The sequence below is a fragment of the Ambystoma mexicanum genome, chromosome 6q (assembly GCF_040938575.1).
Source record: "Ambystoma mexicanum isolate Mex_15411 chromosome 6q, UKY_AmexF1_1, whole genome shotgun sequence".
NCBI classification, from domain to species: domain Eukaryota; kingdom Metazoa; phylum Chordata; class Amphibia; order Caudata; family Ambystomatidae; genus Ambystoma; species Ambystoma mexicanum.
Window position 1 is genome coordinate 1,404,815,997 of NC_090937.1, and position 25,443 is coordinate 1,404,841,439.

Genomic DNA, 25,443 nt, shown 5'->3' on the forward strand with positions numbered 1-25,443 from the left:
CTGATAGAAAAGTAAGTGAAAAAAGGAAAAGAGGTTCAAGCTAGTGGAACCTACCCTTGGATTGAGAATGTATGGAGATGCTGAGAGATCGGATCCCACGTGCGGGAGGAAGAGTAATATCTAGGTGGAAACAGACACTTTGGTATGAATGTAGCTTCTAAGAGAGAAGGAATGGTGATGACGGAAGTCTACCTTCCTTCCCGTACCGTAATCCCGACTGAGTGCTGGAACTAGTATCTGGAGGCCAGGACTTGGTTTCCAACCGCAGTGGCAGTCGGGAGGTGTAGTCCGTGTGCGTGTAAGAAGTGGGTTGAGCTGTACAGAGAGAACAGAGGAGAGGGTTAACAAGCGCAGGTGGAGGGAATATATCATGGAGGACTGATGAGGAATGCTGCCTACCTAATGTGGAAGGGTCCCGGAGGTTTCCGTGTTGAGTTGAGCTACGAAAGGGATGGCTCAAGAGTTCCGGGGGGTGGATGTGAGGATTCCTAACAGAAGGGAGTAGAGAAAAATGGCAGTGAGATAAAGTCCTATTGATGTTCGGGTTCCGAGAAATCTAGAAGCGATACTCACGAAGCGTGACTTCTGTGTACAGTAGCAACGCGATGCTGTGATGGATTCGGAACCGGAAATACGTTCCTGTGATGAATGGGAGGAGCTTGTTCTGCGGTCTCCCGAAACACTGCACTGTTCACCGGTAAAACCCCGGCCATCTTGGATTGGGGGAATTGTATATTCGATATACGCCGCCAACGGCGCCAGACTGACCATTTGCCAAGAACACTATGATTGTTCGTAACAGAAGGCTATATAAAACAAACTGAAGTTGTAGGAGATCACAAGATGGGCGTAAAGTCCAAACATACAGCCTAGATAGAGGTATTTCCATGTCACAGGAGGACCATTATCCGCAACAGTGTAATCATTATGGGAGGGCAGGATGAGGAGCAAGGCAGAAATCCACAGGTTTGTAGTTGATAGTAGACAATGGTAGTGTTCCTATTATGGCAGAAGTGCCAAAAAATTGAGGGTGCTTTAATTTAGTCATGAACGAAGGCCCTTGGAACCCGCATAATGAAACCTGAGCAGTGTTTTGTGTTTAGTGTTTGGCATTTGGTGTTTGGAGCAGTAACTGTGAAAAACCAACGGAGAATTAACATCCACATTAACAGTTGCGACCGCCTTTTCTGCTAGAATCACCAATGCGAAGTCTGTCTACAGTGTCCATTGCTACACAGGGTTTAAAAACCCATTTTGGCCGCAGAGCAGCCGCGGAGAGCTGCGAGGAGGTGCAGTCTGGCAGTCAACTCTGAACTTTTTTCCTGTCTCATTGCAGAAGTCTGTCTACAGTGTCCATTGCTACACGGAGAGCTGCAAGGAGGTGCAGTCTGGCTGCTGGCGCACTGTGCACTATCCTACCGACCTTAACTCATCACAACTGATTCACCATCTAAAAAAAACAACAAAAAAAAACACTTAAAGTGCCGGTGATTTCGGCATAAGGGAGGACGCTACGGGGGCCAGTAAGCCTCAGCCAAACGACTATGAAGACACGGGCCGCGTGCTAAGGAGCGGCGTACAAACTATAAAAGTACCACTGTTGAGTGAAGCACGAAAGAAACCAACAAATAAAGCAACAGAGACCCCGAACCTAGGAAAGGGTACACTCTCTCCTCCAATACCCCCCCTTAGATACCCCCACCAGCACGACTCACCTTGGAGAGAGGAAATGGACCCGGAGCCTGAGTCCGTCGGCTGTGTGCGACCGCAGAGCCTGGGAGGGTGCGTTTCCCTAGATGGGTATGCCCCGCCTCGGTCTGCGCGGCGTGGGGCCGGCGACGAGGGAGGGGGGGGATCTTCCAGAGAGATATCGAGGCCGGCTCTGCTGCTTCCTGCTCCTAAGGGGCCGGGCTCGGTCGGAAGGGCCGGCAGCGACCGATCGAGCGATCTCTGTAGGGAGATGGAGGAGGTGAGAGGAAGAGGGGCGGACCCTGCACGAGTGGTTTCTGGGCTGAGCGCGGAGCTCTTGGGGAACGGAGCCCGCGGGCCTGACACCGTGCAGGCTGAGGAGCCGACACACGATGGCACAACGAAAGCGAACAAGGACACGGACCCAGTCACAGATCCTGCGCAAGCGGTTTCGGGGCTGAGCGCGGAGCTCTTGGGGAATGGAGTCCGCGGACCCGCCGCCGTGCAGGCAGAGGAGACGCCCCCTGGTGGTCCAACGAAAAAGTACAAAGTCACGGAGAAAACCAATGAAAAAGACTACATACAAAGTGTCATGCCTGCGCCATGGGCGCATCCATTTACGCTCAATTTGGACTATATGTTTATCATTTATTTACAACAGACTCTTGGACCCATCTATATTTACTTTGGAAACTTTATTTGCCATTTGCGAGACTTTGCTGCTTAATTATTATTTCCAACAAACTACGCATACCATAATGCACCTGGCTACAAGCATCGATTCCTGGCTGTTCCTATTGGTTATCAATGGAACTACACCCCCCAGAAGCCCTAGAGACTTGCCCTGCTTCCACCAGCCCAGGAACAGAAAGGGAGGTGGCCGATTGCCTGCAGGTGTGCTTAGCCAGGTGCAACCAATTAGCCTGCCTCTGTGCTGGGCTAGGCAGTATAAAGGCTGCTGCTTGCAGTGGCTCAGCCTCTTGCATCTGAGAGTTCTTCCTCCACCTTTTGCATCTTTCTACGGATCTTGTATGCTGCTTACCTTCACTCCTGCTTGGACCCTGCCTTGTTGCTTGCTCCACCCTGCTGCATCCAGCCATAGCCTTCCAGGCTCCCTGCCTCACAGCCCTGCTCCTCTGGGCTCTCCACACTGCAGCTGATCACGCTCTGCTGCCTTCCAGTCTCCGCCCTTGCCCTGCCGGGCTCTCCACATTACAGCGGATCACGCTCTGCTGCCTTCCAGTCTCCGCCCTTGCCCTGCCGGGCTCTCCACATTGCAGCGGATCACGCTCTGCTGCCTTCCAGCCTTCGCCCTTGCCCTGCCGGGCTCTCCACATTGCAGCCGATCACGCTCTGCTGCCTTCCAGCCTCCGCCCTTGCCCTGCCGGGCTCTCCACATTGCAGCGGATCACGCTCTGCTGCCTTCCAGCCTTCGCCCTTGCCCTGCCGGGCTCTCCACATTGCAGCCGATCACGCTCTGCTGCCTTCCAGCCTACGCCCTTGCCCTGCCGGGCTCTCCACATTGCAGCCGATCACGCTCTGCTGCCTTCCATCCTCCGCCCTTGCCCTGCGTACCCTCTACATTGCAGCTGATCACGCTCTGCTGCTTTCCTGCCTCAGCCCTTGTCCTCTGGGCTCCCTGCCCTGCAACCTGCCTCACTCCGGCTGCCTTCAGCCCTTGTCCTCTGGGGCTCCCTGCTCTGCAGCCTACCTCTCTCTGGCTACCTACAGCCCTTGTCCTCTGGGCCTTCCTACTTTGCAGCTTATCCCGCTTCGCTGCCTACTACCTACCTTTTCCGCTGGGTTCTCGGCCTAGCAGCTCTCTACAGTCCTCTGTACCTTCTACGTTCATCGGCCCTGTCCCTCAGGGTTCACTCCTTACTGCCCGGCCCTTACGGGATCCTTGCCGTGCAGTCTGCTTTACTCTGCTGCCCTAAGCCCTTTTCCTCTGGGCGTTCTACCTTACAGTCCTACCCCTGTGGGCTTACTCATTGCTTTCCTGCTCCTCTGAGCTCTCAACCTTGTTCCTTACTGTCCTCTGCTATCCTATCCTGTTACACGACTTTCCTTTCATTTCCTTCTGCTAGTTTGCTATCACCTCCTTTCCTGGATTTGTCTGTAGTATCTTCTCTTGTACTGTTTGTAGACCCTTTTGTACAGAGCTTGTCTGCTGGTTCCCTTCAGTCAACCTCTGCCCCTTCCCTTGTCCTGTTTCTACATTACAGACACCCAGAGCTGCTGTTCCAAGTCATGAGCAAACAGCGTGGGCTTCTGTTATAGCAAACTGTGCAGAAGGCTAGAGTATTTCCAAGGTTCGTGGAATACTCTTTTCCTATATCTGCATACACCCCAAGAGGGTATTCATTCTGTATCTTTTCCCTTGCTACTCTTGCTTACTCTTCGTTCTCCTTCCTTTCCGCTGTGTGTGTTCTTATCTGTCCACTTTATTTGACACAACCACCCAAACCCTTTCTGGGTGTCCTGTGCCACTCTTAATAGAGTGCCACCCCTGACAGAATGCAAGAGCAAAAGATTTCTTGTTCCATAGGCCGGAAAGGCACACACAGACCAAAGATGCTTTCCTTTCGAGTTAAGAAACCTTTGCATAAACCTATGGTTTCCCTAAAGACAGCAAACAAGAACCTTAGTCTAAAGGACAGTCTCGCCTTATTAAACAAAGATTTACAAGCACGGTACTATACTCACTGGCTAGCTGACCCTTCTTCCATGTACAATTATTATGACATTTGCGACTATGACCCGCAGTCCTTATCTGTTGCAGAGCTACAGCAAGATAATGAATTCTTTCAGATATTGTTAAACCAAACAGTGAAAGACACTCCTGCGTCTTCTGACAAGCCTTCTAACACCGCAACAGACAAGGATATAGCACTCATTGTGGGAGACTCTAAACCAGAATACGCTGTTGCCAGAGTGATATGCGCAAGATCAGCTTGGCAAGCTCCCCAGAATGCTGGAAACCCTTATTTGACAGGACAAGGCAGTCATTATCCTGAGGTTTGTGCATCTGGTCCTGGGTACAAAAGACCTATACTAACCATCGGTTGTCTTAATGCTTCTACAGTATCTACTAAACACAATAACCCTAAGGTCAGCCTTCCCATTGCTACAACCGAATTTTTTACCACACCAGCTTCTGAAGCTTTAGATCAAACTAATGATACTTACCTGCTACACGAACAACTCCTACGCCTTAAAAGAAAGACCGAAGACCTCTATGATGACTTTGTTTATTTGCATTATAAGAATCTTATGAAGGGACACAAGTCACCAGACCATCTGACACTATATCCAACACCTGACATCTTATCTTTAGAGATCGACATAAGGCCTGGAATTGCCATACAGAAAAGTATACAGACTTGTACCAAGCAGATGGAAGACCTAAACATAGCATATGTATCCCTTCTAAAGACTGACACGGCTCTTTCACCTTCCAGCCACAGAAACTCAGGTTGTTGTACTGACAGAAAAGAATTAACTCCTCCGGTGGGTCAAATCACGCACACAGCCATTACACCGCAAAACAAGGGTGGTCTTCTGATTGGAAATCCCTCTGAGTCAAAGGATGGTTCCGCCCTCACCCTTGCCTATTGTCCAGTACTCACACTTACAACCTCTTCTGAAATGACAATGGCAGCTGAAGAGACTGGCGCAGCTCACACCGAGCATGCTGAGTTAGCAAGAGGGGCTTGCCAAAATGTGGCTGTGCTATCAGACAACACTCTTGAGCAATCAACATCTTCAGTTTCTTCGATACCCCCTGAATCGCCAGTGGTTGTGGTACCCGATCTATCAGTAGTTGCAACACCTGAACTATCTGTAGCTGCTACAGCACCCGAACTTCCAACTGCAATCCATGATCTTCCTGCTGCTGTGGTTCCTAAACTCCCTGCCACATATGAGACTCCTCAAGTCTCTGCTGCAAATCTTGAGGTTGCTATAGCTACTGTGATTCCTGAAGCTACTGCTAATTCTGATGCTCCCGATGCCGATTTCTACTTCCTTCGCAGCTGTGCTCGCTGCAGCTGAATCCTCTGCTACACAACCTGATCCCTCAGCACCTTCTCTTCCTGATCCTACATCCGCCATGCTAACTGTTGCAGGGTCAGCGAAGGGTTTTCCTGTTAAGACTACTGCTCCAGTTGTTTCTGCTGGTGTATCTATAGCACTAAGACTGCCAGACTCTACTCTACCAGTCTCAGGTGCGTTCCAGCCCGCTGGCTCTCTCATGACACCCACACACCCAGTTGCTACCGCCTTGATACTCTCTACAGCCATTCAAGACTCTCACCTTGCAACCCGTTTCTGGTGCTTCATGATTTGCCTTTTTGGAGTAAGACTCTTGTACGGTGTGACAGACATTCTTCCTATAGGTCGGTCTTCAGGGAGCCTGGAGAGGGGCCTGGAGAGAGGCCTGGAGAGGGGCATACTGTCATGCCTGCACCATGGGCGCATCCATTTACGCTCAATTTGGACTATATGTTTATCATTTATTTACAACAGACTCTTGGATCCATCTATATTTACTTTGGAAACTTTATTTCCCATTTGCGAGACTTTGCTGCTTAATTATTATTTCCAACAAACTACGCATACCATAATGCACCTGGCTACAAGCATCGATTCCTGGCTGTTCCTATTGGTTATCAATGGAACTACACCCCCCAGAAGCCCTAGAGACTTGCCCTGCTTCCACCAGCCCCTGAACAGAAAGGGAGGTGGCCGATTGCCTGCAGGTGTGCTTAGCCAGGTGCAACCAATTAGCCTGCCTCTGTGCTGGGCTAGGCAGTATAAAGGCTGCTGCCTGCAGTGGCTCAGCCTCTTGCATCTGAGAGTTCTTCCTCCACCTTTTGCATCATTCTACGGATCTTGTATGCTGCTTACCTTCACTCCTGCTTGGACCCTGCCTTGTTGCTTGCTCCACCCTGCTGCCTCCAGCCATAGCCTTCCAGGCTCCCTGCCTCACAGCCCTGCTCCTCTGGGCTCTCCACACTGCAGCTGATCACGCTCTGCTGCCTTCCAGTCTCCGCCCTTGCCCTGCCGGGCTCTCCACATTACAGCGGATCACGCTCTGCTGCCTTCCAGTCTCCGCCCTTGCCCTGCCGGGCTCTCCACATTACAGCGGATCACGCTCTGCTGCCTTCCAGCCTTCGCCCTTGCCCTGCCGGGCTCTCCACATTGCAGCGGATCACGCTGTGCTGCCTTCCAGCCTTCGCCCTTGCCCTGCCGGGCTCTCCACATTGCAGCCGATCACGCTCTGCTGCCTTCCAGCCTCCGCCCTTGCCCTGCCGGGCTCTCCACATTGCAGCGGATCACGCTCTGCTGCCTTCCAGCCTTCGCCCTTGCCCTGCCGGGCTCTCCACATTGCAGCCGATCACGCTCTGCTGCCTTCCAGCCTACGCCCTTGCCCTGCCGGGCTCTCCACATTGCAGCCGATCATGCTCTGCTGCCTTCCATCCTCCGCCCTTGCCCTGCGTACCCTCTACATTGCAGCTGATCACGCTCTGCTGCTTTCCTGCCTCAGCCCTTGTCCTCTGGGCTCCCTGCCTTGCAACCTGCCTCACTCCGGCTGCCTTCAGCCCTTGTCCTCTGGGGCTCCCTGCTCTGCAGCCTACCTCTCTCTGGCTACCTACAGCCCTTGTCCTCTGGGCCTTCCTACTTTGCAGCTTATCCCACTTCGCTGCCTACTACCTACCTTTTCCGCTGGGTTCTCGGCCTAGCAGCTCTCTACACTCCTCTGCTACCTTCTACGTTCATCGGCCCTGTCCCTCAGGGTTCACTCCTTACTGCCCGGCCCTTACGGGATCCTTGCCGTGCAGTCTGCTTTACTCTGCTGCCTTAAGCCCTTTTCCTCTGGGCGTTCTACCTTACAGTCCTACCCCTGTGGGCTTACTCATTGCTTTCCTGCTCCTCTGAGCTCTCAACCTTGTTCCTTACTGTCCTCTGCTATCCTATCCTGTTACACGACTTTCCTTTCATTTCCTTCTGCTAGTTTGCTATCACCTCCTTTCCTGGATTTGTCTGTAGTATCTTCTCTTGTACTGTTTGTAGACCCTTTTGTACAGAGCTTGTCTGTTGGTTCCCTTCAGTCAACCTCTGCCCCTTCCCTTGTCCTGTTTCTACATTACAGACACCCAGAGCTGCTGTTCCAAGTCATGAGCAAACAGCGTGGGCCTCTGTTATAGCAAACTGTGCAGAAGGCTAGAGTATTTCCAAGGTTCGTAGAATACTCTTTTCCTATATCTGCATACACCCCAAGAGGGTATTCATTCTGTATCTTTTCCCTTGCTACTCTTGCTTACTCTTCGTTCTCCTTCCTTTCCGCTGTGTGTGTTCTTATCTGTCCACTTTATTTGACACAACCACCCAAACCCTTTCTGGGTGTCCTGTGCCACTCTTAATAGAGTGCCACCCCTGACACAAAGTTCTATAAAGGGCTCAATAGAGCTCCCGGTCAAAAATTTGACAAAAATAAACAAGAGGCTTGCTCTAAACGACACACAAAAATGCGAAAGTGATTCTCATCCAGTGACAGTGCGATCTGACTTACCCAGCCCGGAATGGAACCAAACAGAGTTTAAAGACACTAGTTGTCAGAACATTACCCTATCATACTCGGATGACCAGGAAATGGGAGAAATAGAGGAATTAAACATTCTGAGAGAACACAATTGGACTAAAATACACACCTACTCACAATCAGAAAACCAAGAAGAGGAGCCTCGCCAAACAGAATTAAAACACCTATTTGAGGACCAAAAAAATGAAGAAAGAGGACAAACAATGCCTGGATATAAAGTAAATGAATCTATACTGGATCAACATCCAAAAAGACAAGGAATTAAAAAAACACAACCCAACTGATTCATCAACCCCCAATAACAGAGCACCACCAAAACTACAAACGAAAAAAAAAGGCTAAATCGACACTCCCATCTAACAACCCGATTGGAAGATTTTTTGAAAAACTAGGGAAGACTCCCACAGTGAATCGTTTTGAACTTTCCGAAATTCTGGCAGGAATCCCGCCATCTCCTCAAAGAAACCTAAACATTTCACCAAAGCCAGAAAAGACTTTTGAGGGGGGAGGCCTACAACCGCAAATACGCTGGCCCCCAAGCCAACCTTCCTCACGCCAAAAGTCAGAAATAACCAAAACCGGTACAGACAACGAAATCACAGAAAACAGATCTCAGTGCTATGAGGATGGTAAGAATAATTCAATATTGAAAACAGTAATATCAGGAGAGAACAAAGGAAAACAACAAGAAAGTAAACTAAACTCTGACCAGATGGGGGGAAAAAACAAAAACAAAGAAACAACAAAGGCAATAGACAACGCAAATCAAAAACCATTGCTCATACAACCAGATATATTAGGGAAAAATAATAGCGAGACTTCACTCAACGAAAGTAAAGCCGAGAAGGAGGGAAAAAAAAGAGACAGCTTGGCACAACCTAAAGCAAGCTACCAGTGGAACCAAGAAGAAATAAAACTGGCAGAGGCAATATTAAACTATAAAAAAAGGCTAAAACACAGAGAGAACACCCCGGGTTGGAAACAGTCGCTGCAACACAAAAAGCCAGATGTCTCGACGGATGCCTTACGACTATTGTTATCCACGCCACACAAAGCAAAAATAGAAAGTGAATCCACAAAGAAAAAAGAAAAAAACTCACCTGTTCAAAACGTGGACATACTACCCGTCATGTCAGCTGTGACCATCGCACTGGCACCTTTCGGAAAATTATATGAAACAAACGAAACATTAAAAGACCATACTTCAATATTAGCAGCTTGCAACATGAAACTAACCCACTTGGAAGGGTATATAACAGCTTTAGAGGCATAGAAGGCATCCACAAAGGAACAAGGTACTATGACGGATAAAATGGAGGTGTTCCAAAAATCAGTATCCAACAGTTCTCAAACCGAACAGATTGAGTACAAGGAAACCAGACACGAAGATGAACAAATAGCAACCACAGCAAAAATTTACTGGAGACCGTCATAAATTAAAGATAAAATAGATACGAACCTAGGTGAAACTAAAAAAGGCTTAAAAGAGGATCAAAAAGAAAACCAGTCGACGAGGGTCCAACTCGAGAATAATCACCAACTTCAGAGAAAAAAGATTGCAAAAAATAGCTCAACTCAGAAAGAGCAATTGAGCACATAGGGGTCCACTGCACAGGATAAACAACGTTTGGAAAAAAATGCAAACTTGTTCATGTCTAAGTGGATATCTGGGATGGACCAAAAAAATAAAAGTCGTAGAAAGTGAATTACAAGAGGCAAAGACGAAGGCAACACATAAACTTGTGGAGGAGAGCTCGCTTGACTTATTGGACCTAAGTGCATATTCGATTGAAAACTCAGAGTCGGAAATACCTAGACCGAGTGGAAAGAAAAGAAAGGTGTCCTTTGCGGAGGATAACTCCTCAAGAACAGAGCACGGGGACAAATACAAGCAGAAAAACAAAGGCACCAGAAAAAGAGAAAAATAAAATAGACGATTTAAACTACAGAAGAAGTCGGATAACTCCAGAAAGGAAAACGTTGTTTCGATTGGCTAACATGAGGATAAATAAAACCTAACATTAAAGTCCCAAAGACCGCCCCGCACAGAGTTCAAAGGAAAACCATGAGGGCGAAAGGCTTGATAACACACCGAATAGTGGAACCCGTCACAAACAATATCATCAACATAACCAAAGAGCACGACAAAACAAACCAGAAACATCTCCATATAGAAAAAAGTCAGACATCGCAGATAAGCGAAATAATAACCAAAGAAGACTAAAAACTAGTCCAAGTGACAGACACTCAGAAAGAAGAACCAGATCAAACAGAAGACACTCGGACTATTCCATACAGCCAAACCCCACTCGGACATCAGCAATTTTTACTCACAAGAGTAACTCATCACGCACCTTGAAATTAGAAAAAAGTGAAAAAAAGGGAGAAAAGATCTTACTAAACAGAAGAGCAACCATGAGACTTCTACAAAAAGTTCATAAAGAAGACCAAATTAGAAGTATGGACTTAAACATAGTAGAGTTCGCACACAAAGCTCGGACGGATAGTATCTTCCTGCATATTACATCTCAAACAGTGAAAAAACTCCTGTTATCAGTGGCAGGAGACCTAGCCAAAAGAGTATATACCTTAAGAGAAACTACAGCAGAGGAAAGAGGGTACAGAAGAGATGATTCACACAAAACAAGATAAAAACGTAATTATGAAACAAACGAAAAAGAAATAAGGAAAACCACACAGATAACACCTGTAACTGAAAGACTAACTAGAACAAAGAGGAAATTCAATTCAATATCGGAGATAGATGACCGAAAAGAAGAAGATAAACGTCAAAAATCACAAGAATTATTGGATCAAAGTGATTCAAAGATGAAAAGTGACAAGGAAAGAGTAAAGACCAGAGAAAAGCTCTTCTCCCAAAATAGCTGGACACACAACGACAAGAACCCACAAAGAACATCTCTGAGAAAGCCTAAAGGTCCTTTTCCTTCCCAGATCACCAGAGAAAAAGAAAAACATACCATTCGTGAAAACACCTCGACGCAGAATCAGACGAAAGAGACAGAAAAGAACCCTAACAAATGGGCATGGATTCCTTTGGCGTTGACAAGATATGTTAGGAAATAGCAACCAAATTGTCCCTCTGACAACCTAGAAGGAGAGACGTTAAAGGAGCAACACGCAGCCCAAGAACCAGAGCAAAACATCATCCTTGGCTCTTGGAACACAAGAGGCCACATTCACCTGACGCAACCAGGAGAGGTGAATCTTGGCCTATTCGACCTAATAAGTTTGCAAGAGACCTGGTTGCTATTTCCACCGAGCCTGGACGGCTTTGAAGTAGTACTCGCACCAGCCCAAAAAGGAGATAGAGGACGTCCTACTTCAGGCCTGCTGACAGCCGTAAGAAATGGCGGAGCTCTCAGTATAGTCCACAATCTGATATCATCTCTGGCAATTCAGGCAACATTGCTAGAATGGAAGAAAGAGGACTCTAGGCAAAAAAAAATCCAGGCAGGATCTTATCCTATTATTAAACATCTACTGGAATCCACTGATAACAAAGACCAAGGGATTCCTAAATAACATGGAAAATATTCTAACAGACGCAACAGAAATGTATGACATGGATCACATCTTGATATGCGGTGATTTAAATGCCACCTGTCCTGCACTCGAGATGGAAACGACTCCTCATAACATGGGTAGTGCACAATCAATAGCGAGAGGTACAGCATGGGCAAAACTGATGGGATCTGTACAACTTAAATTCCCTCGAATCAGCCAAATCCAGAATTCCAACATGGGAAAGTGCTGGCAGAAGAAACACAATTGATTACATCTTTGCCTCAAAAGAGCTATATCTCCAAACCAAAAGTTTCAAGGTAGTGAAGACCACGGCCAGCGATCACAATTTACCGACTGCAAAGTGGCCAGAAAAAAAAAATACGCCACTGATAATGCTGAAAAATCTGGAAATAAACCAACAAGGAAACCGATTGAAAATTACGACAGAAGGCATAGTCTGTATCACGGCAGCTTACAACGGACAAAAAAACCGAAACACTTAATAGAACTTATGACAAAACTCATTTACATACTCATAACGAAGAACTGAGGATAAAGAAATCAAACCTAAGAAAGGCTACTCGGCTTGCACAAACAAATCCAACACAAACAAATATAGATTCGGCAACCAAAAACAAAAGACTGTACAAATCGTGGATACAATCGATACGATGGAAACTATATCAAGTGGATGCAGAGAACATGCTAAGAGCAGTGTGCAATAAAAACTCACGAGAGTTCTGGACAATCATAAAGCACAAAATCGCACCCACGGACATAAGAACCATAAACAGTGTCCCAGAAGAAAAATGGAGTGAGCACTACACTGACTTATACAAAGATCCTACCCCAGGGGAACCAACATCAACCACTCAAGACCACTCCAAATGGATAGTATGCTCAGAGGAGAATATTCTGATAAAGATCAAGAATCTGAACAACTCCCGTGCCCCAGGTCCAGATGGCATCTCCAACGCCCACTTGAAACAGGAGGCAGAAATTTGGGCTCCACTAATATCAGAAATCTTCAGAAGATCGAGGATTTCGAGATCCCTCCCTGATACGTGGAAGACAGCAAACATCGTCCCAATTTATAAGAAGGGCCCGAGGGACGACCCAAGAAATTATAGGCCGATCGCACTATTAGATGTTCTCGGCAAACTTTTCGGATCACTGCTGTTGGACGAACCTCAGATATGGCAGAAAGAGGAAAAAACAACGGACCCCTTCCAATCAGGGTTCGAAAAGAATTTGGGAACGTCAGTCAACATTATGCTGATAAGCATCCTAAAATCAAAAGTGTTTGAGGGGCAACCATCAATATTCATTGCCTCAATTGATCTGGTCCAAGCTTTTGACCGCGTGAATAGGGAAAAACTGTGGAGAAAACTGGAGAAACAAAAATGTCCACCATCCATTCTTGATCCAGTGAAAGCCCTATATAGCGAAACGTCCATCAAAATCCGGCTCAACGAAGCAGGCTTAATGTCTGAAAGCATAAAAACGGCCGGAGGTGTGAAACGAGGCTGCCCTCTGGCGCCGGCGCTGTATAAGGCCTATATGGCCGACATAGCAGATTCCGAAAACGACACTCGATCATTTCCTCCGCAAATAGGCGATTCAAAAGTGACAAGATTGCTGTATGCAGATGACATTCTACTAATAGATCAAACAGTAATTGGACTCCAGAGACAAATAGACAGTCTCACAGCCTATCTGAAGAAAAATGACCTGGAGCTTAATACAGCAAAAACGAAAATTTTGGTCTTAGAAAAACCGACGAGACCGAACAAAAGATCGCAATGGTTCGCAAATTCGAAGAAACTAGAAATAGTCAAAAGCTGTACTTACCTAGGGGTGAAACACTCGTCCAGTAAAATTGATAAAACAATGCAAGTACATCTGTTTTCCAAAACAAAAACTTTAGCATCACAGGCAGTGTCTTTGGATAGGAAATTCGGGAAATTCTCAATTCTTCCACTCATAAACATTTATAGAGCAAAGGTCTGTCCAACTCTGACCTACGGAGCCAAAGCCATGCCACATCTGCCGAAGACACTGTGGGCTAAACTTGAAGGTATATTTTGGCGCAGAGTACTACGACTTCCAAACTCCACTCCCATTGCAATCATTCGACGCGAACTGAGTCTACAATCATTAGAATCTGTGGTCACGAGAAACAGCCAATTATTCCTGGGTAAAATCATAAGGAACCCACGACCAAAAATCCTGGACATCATACTTCAAGAGTTGAAGAGTGAAAAAAAAACAACGATAACAAGCTGGTACAGTAGACTACTGGAACAAGCGGACGAAATCGGATGTTCAGAATGGGACATAGAACGGATCCCAGGAAAAATAAAGAAAAAACTTAAAATACAAGATTGGATTGAGACTCTAGACAAAGCAGAAGATCTCACAGTCTCCACACGCCATACAACGAACACGCAAAAAATAGACGAAGTCAGAAACTATCTAAAAAAGTTTCCAGATAAACGACTGAGAACAACCTTTTTAAGAGCAAGGTTAAACTTATTGAAAACCAATGAGATTCTCTTTCGTAGAAAACAGTCAACTACCAAAAACTGTTGCTATTGTAAGAAGATGGAAACCGAAACACTACGCCATCTCCTCCTTCATTGCTCAGGAACGGAAAACCTGCGAACCACCTATCTCAATCCACACAGAGCTCGGCACCTAACCACAAATGAAGAAACTTGGTGGAATATGCTAATGTGTGGCAATTCCATATCTTTGACAGAGGCTACAGCGAATCCTTTGGAAAAACTGAAGCTGGAGGAAATTAATCTATAAAAGAAAATGTCATTGGTAGTCCAAGCAAACAGAAAACTGCATGATATCCACAATGGGAAACAGTGAAAAACGCAAGAAAATCTGGACAGAATTTGTAAAAATTGTTAATACAATTAAACACAATAAATAAATAAATAAAAAAATGAAACCTGCTTAAAGTGTGAAGAGGGGCTGAATGGGACAAGTACATCATGAATAAGCGCTAGTCAACCAGGAAACTCACAATAGCATCATGAACTGCATGCCAGCGTTGTCCCAAAAAGAAAAGGTCCTAAACTTTAGGTAGACAATTTTTGTTGCTAGACATCTGGGACACCCATCACCTCTGTGCGTGCACCACACTCCCTACAATTAACATTGCTATTAATATGCTCAGCTGCCTAGGCAAATTGGATCCCTGTGGGAGTATGCCGAAGAGGAATACATGATGGTCATGCAGATGGACTTCCCCTGCTACATGGCTGATCTAACTATGGTAATTTGCCTTTAGGCACCCCAACCACATATGTGAGTAGATTTATTTTTTTAATTTATTTCATTTGTTGACAGTGCCCAAACCCGGAGGTATCACAGCGCTGGTACATATTTGTGAGAAAAGAGGCATAAGACCGGCAATAAGGTACACAGGAAAGGAGAAGCATTAGACATTAGACGTATTTGTTTTACAGTAGGGGTTACAGTTGTTTTCTAAAAGGTATGAGGGTTCATCTTGGATGCAGGGTGGTAGGGCGAGTCTCAGAGTGGGTGCTGTGACAGGAAAACTGGCTCCTCCAGCTCTCTTTCTTGTGAATCGCGGTATAGTTAAGGCCAGTGCAGCAGAGGACCGTGGAAGTTCGCTGCCAGAGGAAGGTAGGTGCAGCATTGTGGATGCACTGGTGGGAAATCAAGAAGATTTTAAACTCAAAGCGGGAGTTTAATCATTCATTAGGCTTGGCAGAGGAAGGGAACAATAAGTAGATGGGGATAAGAAGATAAGTGGACAGAAGTGCCTAGAGTAGAGTAACAGTATTCGTAGGAGGTGAAAAGGTAAGATATCAGACTTGGTCAATGAGAGATTTTCAAACTAGACAAGTCGAATGATGTGGAAAGCAGTCAACATTGTTTGATAACAAAGGCATCCTGAAATGTCAACATTCACTGTAGCAATTTTCCCACAGTAAAGCCTTAGCTGTACATATACTTGCCCATTGTAACCTCATAAATAATGACCGACTAAAAATAAATCAGAAAACAAAGTATTCACTTTTAATCACATAGGTAACTTGTATTACGCACAGGGATATGCAAACCACCTGCTTCATACAGGGAGAAAACAGTCTTGGTTTCATCAAGCCATTTTGGGATGCATTTGTGTTTGGGACTGTATACACTCACATTCCATTTTCAGATAACTAGAATGTAGCTATTTCACAGAGAAACCTCACAAGTGTCATGTTGTGAATATGAAGTACTGGCATGAAACCTGTGTTCGAGTCCCAGCTCTGAAGAATCCTACAATGCTCTTATTGTATGCCACAGCATTCATAGGATGTGTGTACATGATAAAGGTGCTTTTCTAAACGTCTCAAGGCTGTTCCATTTTTTTTAACACAAGACTCGTGTTAGGCATAGCATACGATGTTCATTGAGCAGATGCAATGTTTGGCTGATGCCATTCTTTTTTTTAGAGCTCGATCGAACTGGTTTTCCCAAACAGACCAAAAGCACTGGAGATTTCCATCAGACAGGCAACAACTTCAACCGCCGAAAGCCACTTTGAGAAGCCTGCTGTTGTTCAAAGGTATCCATGGATGATGCTTTAAAAAAACAGTTCCAATAAAGAAATTTGAAGGCCCAAGTCAAGAACCCATGAAAGAAGGGCCCACAACCCCTTCTGCTGATCCAAGAACATCTGACAAAGAGGCTCGCAACCAGATCTTAGGAGAAAAAGGAGCAATCCAACAGCCACAAAACAGGGGTTGCATTATCAAATCTCTCTACAGAAACCAGTAATGAAGGCTTCCCTACAAAGCTCAACAAGGGAAAGTGAGAGGCCAGAAAAGAAGGCACCCAGCAGATGTGCAGTAGCCCACCGCAAGGAAATACTGAGAATTGTGAGAAGACGTGTCACTTTGAATGGGAGGCTGTGAGGTGAAGCAAACAGAATTGGATACCAAGTTTCATCAGATACAGAATTGATCCTTAAGCTCATTCAAGAATTTCAGGGTCAACACAAATTACAGATTGAGTGGTACAGCATATTTTATTAAACAGCACTAACTCTAATAGCAAACTGGTAATATGTGATCAAATGTATTTGTCAAAAACTGTACATTGGGGGCGCTGTCGAACAGCCAAGCAAGATGCCTGCCTGATTGAGGAGCTCTGGCCCCACGACATCCTTAGTTCAAATAAATCCTGCTGTGCCCAACTAATAAAGACACTAACATCGGCCGTGGCTGGCGACAAGGTCTGAGCACCTGAGGTCTGAATTTGGCAGAGAGCCGTAGTGTGCACACAGCGCGGGCAGCAGCTGAAACCATGCCGTTGGCAGGCACTGTGTTACACTAGAGACCTAATGTTTCCCACACGCACCCTCGTTAAGACTGATTGGTGGACCACGTCGGGGTGGCGCATGGAGCTTCGCAAGTGAGTCCCCTAAACTGTGATATCGGCGGCTGCATCAGAGTTAATATCTGAGGTCCTGCAAGAACCGGTGGCGGAGGGCAAACGCACACAGTGGCGGCTGTGAGCTCTCTGGTGAGGGAGCTCTAGGCGCAATGCTGCCTGCCCGAAGATAGCAGCTGGGTTGCTGATTTGGATCGCATAGCTGAGGCGCTTCAGATTACGGAGGGCTCGTCTGGTGCTGTACCCCTGCGGAGAGGCCCCTGATAAACTCACAGTCAACTTATGCATTGCTGTCCAGCCTGGGCTCCCGGATGCACCCGAGGACACCGGAGGGGAGTTGGAAGTAGGTGCAGCGAAGACACGAACAACCATCTTGACACGCAAACACGAGGCTGCTGGAGCCGCCGGATGAACTGTCGTTGCCGTGGCCCGTGCCCCAACTCTATTCAAACACGATAATACATATTGTGCTTGGTCATCAGGATCTAGGTGTTACCCAACAGGGGAGGCAGTAGCACTGCAATTGCTGGAGAGACTTCAATCATACACTGGTCCCTGAACTGCGCCACAAGACAAATGCCTGCTGATCAATCCGACGACCAGTGTTGGAAAACACATAGGCTGCCAACTACAAATTACTGACTACTGTGGGGACATACTCAAAACTACTGGAGGCTGCTACTTAACCACTTCTCCCACTGCATTGCCGCCTGGTTTCTGGTGGCGCGCACCCGCTTCCTCGTTGATGGGACCTTCGGCGGAAGGGTGGCTCTGCCTCCCCCCTCGGCAGCAGAGGCCTCATAACTCGCCGCGCAGTGCGGTGGGGACACGTTGTAGAGGTGAGTGGGGCCTCTGAGTTATTGCCCATCGAGCCATACTCCTGAATCTAGCACACATAGAACGGTTGGTAGAGTGTGGTACTAACAACATCCTTGGCAGTTACTGTTTGCATGGGCATTAGTGGGACACGGAGACGTGGTACAAACCGCCAAATACTATTGAAAAGTTGGACTGAGGGATACATAAACACTCTAACCCTTGCAGGGCCCTCTGGAGTAGTTATGGTACGGGATTACAGACATATCTCATGGTAATGCCAAGATGGTGCCAGTACCTATACTGACCCACAGGGACTGCAGAGTTGGGGTGCTCTGGGGATGCTACGGGCCTGGCCCTCGCATCGAATCCTATAGTGACGGGTGGGGGCCACAGGTGAAAGTGCTAGGGCCCGGGGCCCAGTATACAGTGGGAAAACTGGGGTGAGCCAGTGCTGGACCGAATACTGGACTGCGAATAGGACAAAGATCAAGGAAATACCCTGATGTTCTGGTCGATTGCTTTGCCCTGAGGCGCTTTGCACAGTGGGATCCAGCCACCCCACTGACCTTAGTGAAACATCCGCCTACACATGCCACCTGTAGGCATAGCACATCCGACTTCTATTTCACTACAGCTGTGTTAAAAACGCTGTTAGGTTGACCTGCCACTGATTGAAAACTGGTATGTTGCCCATCAAAGCAAGGATCCCACAACAGAATAACTGGAGACCTGCTACCACCTTTTCTGAATAGTGTGTCTTGCTGTTACTTGGGAGTCAACATGACGAAGGGCTCTGGAGCCAAAAAGAAAGGGCCAACGAATTCATACACCAATACCCCCGGAAGAACCCAGAGTCCCACAGAGCCACCAGCCGATGACTAACAGCCTTCGGCTTCCAACAAAACCAGAGACGACCACCTCCTTGTGACGATGCAGAACAGTTTTATGGCAGTAAACATGAAACTAGATGACATTGTTTCAACAATAGGTTCCCTAAAGTCCAAGCTGGACAAGGAGGGTGCTGGTATCATAGAGGCAGAGACGAGGTTTAGCAAGACGGAAGACAAAGTCATTAAACATTATCGTATTATAGCGCACTTGCAGCAGGAGTTCAGCAAGATCTGCAATAAATGTGACGATTTGTAATCACGATCTCGACAAAATAACATCTGTATCATCGGGATTCCGGAGGCGGCCTGTAAAAGCCTAATGGAACACCTTGTCGAGAACCTGTTGAAAGCAATGTTCGATCCATCTAAATGTTCACAATACTTCTTGGTGGAGAGGGCACACCGCGTTCTGTCTCCTGTCCCCAAGCCGGGGGTTCGTCCCAGCACCACCCTTGCTAAGCTCATAAATTACTGGGAGAGGGCACTAATTCTGGCCAGAGAAAAAGGGACTCTGTGGTACGAATCCTCAGATATCCATATATATCCTGACTTCTCTGCCAATGTACAGGCTAAGTGCAAGTCGTATGACTCAGTTAAAAAGCTACTACGCATGAAACAGGTCCCGTATGTGCTACTATACCCGGCGAAACTGCGGATACAAAATGGTGGAAGGGTGCATTTCTTTGAAGATCCGACAGAAGCAACAGCCTACATCGAATACACCATTTCTATACTGCTACTGAGGAGAGACTGTGGTGGCAAAGGCAGTCCATCCACATGCAATGATGAGCCTGACAACATGGAGAATGATTGATTTCCACATGTGGTGCTATGCCTTTTCCTCGCATTGACTATGGGCACACAAATTCCATGACTTGGGGTGGGCTGCTTAAGGGCGGACATCTGAGAAGTACCGCTCTCTGCTCGCGGTGCTCCCCAAGGGATTTCCAATTGTGTTCTATTGTGTTATGGGTTCCATCGTCGAGGTGGGGGTGATGATGTGGGGGGCGGGGGAGAGAAGCTGTCAATGTGAACCGCAGAGGTTCGGATTTCACAATTTTTGTTTTAAAGTTGTTAAATTCAATGTTGAAAAACAGTGCAGACTGCTCCTTGACCACACACTACAAACATATCCTAGGTTCTACCCTTCAATGCTTGGGCCCCAATTTGTTACAATCAAGTCATAACAGAGAATAAGATCACATTCATGTCATGGAATATCCGTGGTCTCAATCACCCTATTAAATCACGAAAGGTTGTTGCGTACATGAACCGCCAGGCCCCAAGAGTGGTGATGCTGCAGGAGACGCACGCCATGGGGGTCCTTAATGGAAGATTTGCTGTGGCATGGGGACCTCAGCAAGGCTGTACTCATTATTCATTGCAATCCCGTGGGGTGATGACGTTGATACATCGCACTATCCCTTTCCAACTAAATGCAGCATAGAACCACAAAGCAGATATGTTATTCTATGGGGTGAATTGGCGGGCATCACCACAACCTTCGTAAACACATATGGCCCAAATGTAGATGACCCTGAGTTCTATGGTCAGGTATTGGACGTCCTACTAGGGGATCCCACACATGTATTTTCTGGGGAGGGGACTTTAATCTGATACTAGACTGTGTATGGGACAGATCCTCTCAAAGGGAATTAACTAATGCAGGCTGCACAGTGTTAAACATAATGCAACACCTTGATCTAACAGATTTTTGGTGAGGTCGAAACCCTGATACACGTGAATACACATACTATTTGTCGGTCCACGACGCCCATTCAAAAATTGATTATTGGCTGATACTGGCTGATACCTACCTCACTTATGACACGGGTAAAAGATTGCAAGATTATCTCTCGCATAATTCTGACCACTCATGACGCTGATGTGGGATGGACAGGCTGCGCCATGTCCCCTGTGGCGCATGCCCCCTGCATGTCTGTCAGACCCAATCTTTCTGGAGACGCTACATATTGGTGTGGTGGAATTTTTTCAAAGAAATGAAGGAACGGTACAACATTATGGCACGGTCTGGGAGGCATTCTAAGTGTAGGTCAGGGGGGAGATAAACTCTTTTGCTTCAGGGGCATTGAAGTACACCAGACGGGAGTTGGGCAGGGTAGAAAATGACCATAAAAAGTTAGAAGATGAATTTGGCAACACACAAGACCGAGCCCCTGCTGGGCTGCATAAAGGGTAATCTCTTGAAATTCATTGAATTGGTGGATAGGGAGGTCCAATTGCTGTATTATATAATACGAGCGCGGCAATACAGTGAGGCCAATAGACCAGGCCGCCTTCTTGCTAACGAGGTTAGAGCCAAGAAAGCGGAGCAACATATCACGGGGATGGGGGGCTCCTCTGGACTCACTCTTACTACCTCTGAAGCGATAAATGATGAATTTCATAGGTTCTATGAATCTCTTTATTCAAGATCGGATGGTTGTGTTGCTGCAGAGCTGGAGAGCTATCTGGACGAAATACTGCTTTTGGAGTTGCCATTAGAGGCCTGACAGTCCATTAATAAGCCATCAAACCCCGAGGTGATAACTGACACCATTATGTCACTTCCGTCTGGCAAAGCACCTGGTCCGGACGGTTTGGGTATGGAGTTCTACAAGGAGCTGCGTTCCGCCCTTGTTCCTAACCTGCTGCGAGTGTGTGAGGAGTCACAACTGCTTGGCTGGCTTACCCCTTTCATTTCTGAAGCAGTAATTACAGTGCTGCTGAAACCAAACAGACTTGCCGCAGACATGGGCTCATACAGGCCATTATCCCTGATTAATTTGGACACAAAAATGTTTGCGAAATTGCTATCCACATAGCTCCTCCCATACATGTCGAAGCTGGTTCACCCGGATCAGTCAGAGTTTATTCCCAGGCGATCAACGGCGTTCAATCTGTGAAGACTATTTGGTATCATCTCGCAACTTAAACCATGTGCACAGGCGGTTGCTACCTGATTGGATGCCAAGAAGGCTTTTGATTCTGTCTCCTGGCAGTTCCTTTTTGCGTTGCTGCATCGGATGGGATTGGGGGAGTTTATTCAATGTATCCACTTGCTATACGCTTCCATAGCTGCCAGGGTCCACACTGGGGCCACACTTTCTCCTGCGTTTTTTGCTTGGGCGCGGTACGACCCAGGGTTGCCCCCTGTCCCCTCTGCTGTTTGCGCTCACCATAGAACCCATTGCGTGTATCATGCGCCTCCAACACATTCAATGTGGCTTGCATATAGCTGGCCCGCCACAAATTATCTCCCTGTTTGCCGATGATTCGCTGCTCTACATAAGATACTGAGCTTCAAATCTTGCCCCGATACTGGATGAGGTGCGCAAGTTCGCTGCCTATTCGGGATACCGTATCAACGAAGCTAAATCAGAGCTATTTCTGTTGAACGATACCACTACTGCCCCACCAGATCTGGCTGGACTTGATGGGTCCCGGACAAATTTAAATCTCTGGGGATAGTGATCACACGTACGCATCGCTCCCTATTTGCTGAAAATCATGAAAAATATCTACAAACGGTGGTGGACGAGTTGGATCTCTGGGCCAGGCTTCCCGGCAAACTCTCCCTTTTAAAAATGATTTTGGTCCCTAAATTGCTGTATTAGTTCACTGGCCTGGCCGCATGTTGATAAGTTGCGATCATTGGAAATTGGCTTTACGTGGGGCACTGGAACCCCACGGATGAGATGGGAGGGCATGATCAGGCCGTACGAGCAGGGTGGCCTGCAGGCCCTAGACTTCGAAATATATTATGAGGTATCAAAAGCACAATTCGCCGGATACTGGTACTCCCAACAAGACCGACCGATTCATGCAGCACTAGAGGAGTACAGCACCTCCCAATCGAGTTTAAGTAATATTGTCCTTGCCAACCAACATGCGGACACATGCACATTCAATCCGGTCTGCACACAGGTGAACGCTTGGGCCAGAATATTCAAGACGCCTCCTCACCCTACGTCGGTGCACAACTGCTATGGAATTACCTGGGACTTCCTCCAACATATGATAAGGACATACAGAGGGTTGGACCCAGTGGGTTGGACCCAGAGGGAACACTAACATTGCAAGATCTCTTCCCTGATGGCTCTTTCATTACTCACACTGACTTTACTGAAAAACTGTAATAGTTCTGGCAAATGGTTGCAAATTGTTTGTATGAAATCACAGATGTCCCCCCTCGCTGTTACCCCCCCAAATACTTGTTTGGAGACATAGGAAAGGTAACCGTCAAAATACGTCTCCTCTTCAACCTTGGTTGTTTGATTGCCAAAAAATGTAAACTGTATCATTGGAAATCAAAGGCTGCCCCGGACATTAAAATGTGGATTAAAGACATTACTGATGCCAAGGAGAGGGAGGAGGGTTATGTTTCCCTGGTAACACCAAGTTGTAGACCTAAGGACATTTGGTAGACTTTCCGAGAATCCTTAATGAGATGAAGCTCGACCCAGTAAAGGGCCATGACTGGATGTTTACAACAATATATGTTAACCCTTATAATGCCTGAATGTATGTACACAATTATGCGCAATGCTGTTGGTAATATAATGTTGTGTATACGCGTTTTAGGAAGCGTGTCTTGCACTGCACTAAAAGGTTTTTTTTTTTAATCTGTACATTGGCAGTACCAAAAGGCAATTGAAAACTAGGATGTATGAACACCCAAGAGCTACAGAAATAAGAAATATGAAAAGTCTCTAAGCCCAGCACTGGCAGAACGAACACAAAGATATGAATACCAATAATTTACAGTGCGTTGGATTAGAAAGAATTGTACCTGGAAAGTGAGGAGGTGATGTTGAAAATACCTTACAAAGAAAAGAGGCAAAAATGATTTTCTTTTTTTTTTACAGTGAGCAAAGGACTTAACCAAGATAATGAATTATATAGTTTTGCTGTAAAAAAAAAGTTGATATATACAATTAAGGCATTTATGAAAATTTGAATTATGAATGTACAAATTGAAATGAATATATGAAGTCTATGTAACCTGTAAAACAGGTCTGGTATCAAGAGAGACACAGACTCAAAAGCAACAGTTTGAAAACCTTTATTGAAAAACCTTGTTGGGTTGGTGTAATGCCTAACTGGCCCTACCTCTAAGAGGGTTGTTCCCTCAACTGATGTTTCTAATGGCCGTCGATATCCGTAAATCCAAAACCAAAATCTGTCTCTTTCAAAAACCTATGCTTCCTCTCACTCTTTGACAAAATGTAATCTAGGATCTTCTTAAGAAAAATGGTGGCTCAAAAATAAATGTAAAACACGATTGGTTTCAGGTGGCCTTACCATCATGTGTAGTTCGGCATGTTTCAAGAAGATAGTTAAAACACAAAAAGGGTTGCCCTTGGTACCTTCCACTTTGGGGTATTGCAGCGAATAAAGTTTGCAATGTCTCTGGATCACCAGGGGTCTCTTCCCCAAGCTTTATGTCTTCCAGTTCCAAATAAAAAGACAGTTCTGATTAGGCCTCTCAATTTCCTTCCTCAAGTATATGCCTCTCTGGGTCTCTCTCTCTCTCTCTCTCTCTCCTGCTACAAAACTAACCCAGATAGCACAGCACTGGCAAGCAGCTTCTTGGGATATGTGGGCAGAGGGCAGGGTCTCACCACCTACCCCCTCAGACATCCCTGGGACCGGCACACATCCCCGGGGAACGAGCACTGGCCTGGACACGGTCAATAATTACTCCGGCTCCATGGAGAAACGGCTCCCGCTCCACGCTACAAACCACCAGCCACACAGGGTCAGCATCTTTCTCCTCCTGACTTCCCAGGCTTCTTGTGCTGCAGCCTCCATGTTCCAACCAGCAACCCCAGCTTGCTCATCTTGTCTGGCAGAACCGCACCTTTTATACCCTGAGGGTCAAGTGGAGTCAGGTGTGAATGGTTAAGGTAAATTGCCTGACATTGCCTGACTATTAGTGGGATAGCCTAGTGGTATAATGTGGTAGGCTCCTCTCTGCATCTCACTGTTATGGCTAGGGGTAATCTTCACTGCTCTCAATCACCTCTTCTTTGTCTCAGTACATGTTGGAAATGGGGAGGGGGAGATGGAATGGGATTGGAAAAATCCCATAAAAGCTGAGGGAGAGGGTTTTGATGTACAATGGGAAAAAGGGGAATACCATGTCTTGCCTTTAGGCATTCTCCTTTTAATCTCCCATGACAGTCCACTCAGGTGATCCTCCATCACTTGACCACCCCCAGGGTCGGGAACCAAAAGCGATGGCCCTTCCCTGACCACCTGAATGTAGGGTCCCAGGGGAGTAGGTGGGAGAATACAGTCAGGTTTCTCACACCCCCTTGTGAGGAACCTGGGGGTGTCCTCACTTCTTTTCCCCCTCTCGGGTGGTCAAGGAAAGGCCACGGCTTTTGGATCCTGGGGGTGGGGAATGCGAGGGAGGAGCACCTGAGTGAGGGGACTTAGGGAGTGGGGTAGAAGACATCCTTCGGTGAGACATGATATCCCCCATTT

General features: G+C 46.7%; 1 protein-coding gene across 5 annotated transcripts in view; it reads right to left on the reverse strand.

Annotated features, from left to right (window-relative positions):
• The window catches only part of GRK4 (G protein-coupled receptor kinase 4), a 1,171,195-nt gene that overhangs the window by 803,100 nt on the left and 342,652 nt on the right, over positions 1 to 25,443 (reverse strand). The window lies entirely within an intron of this gene.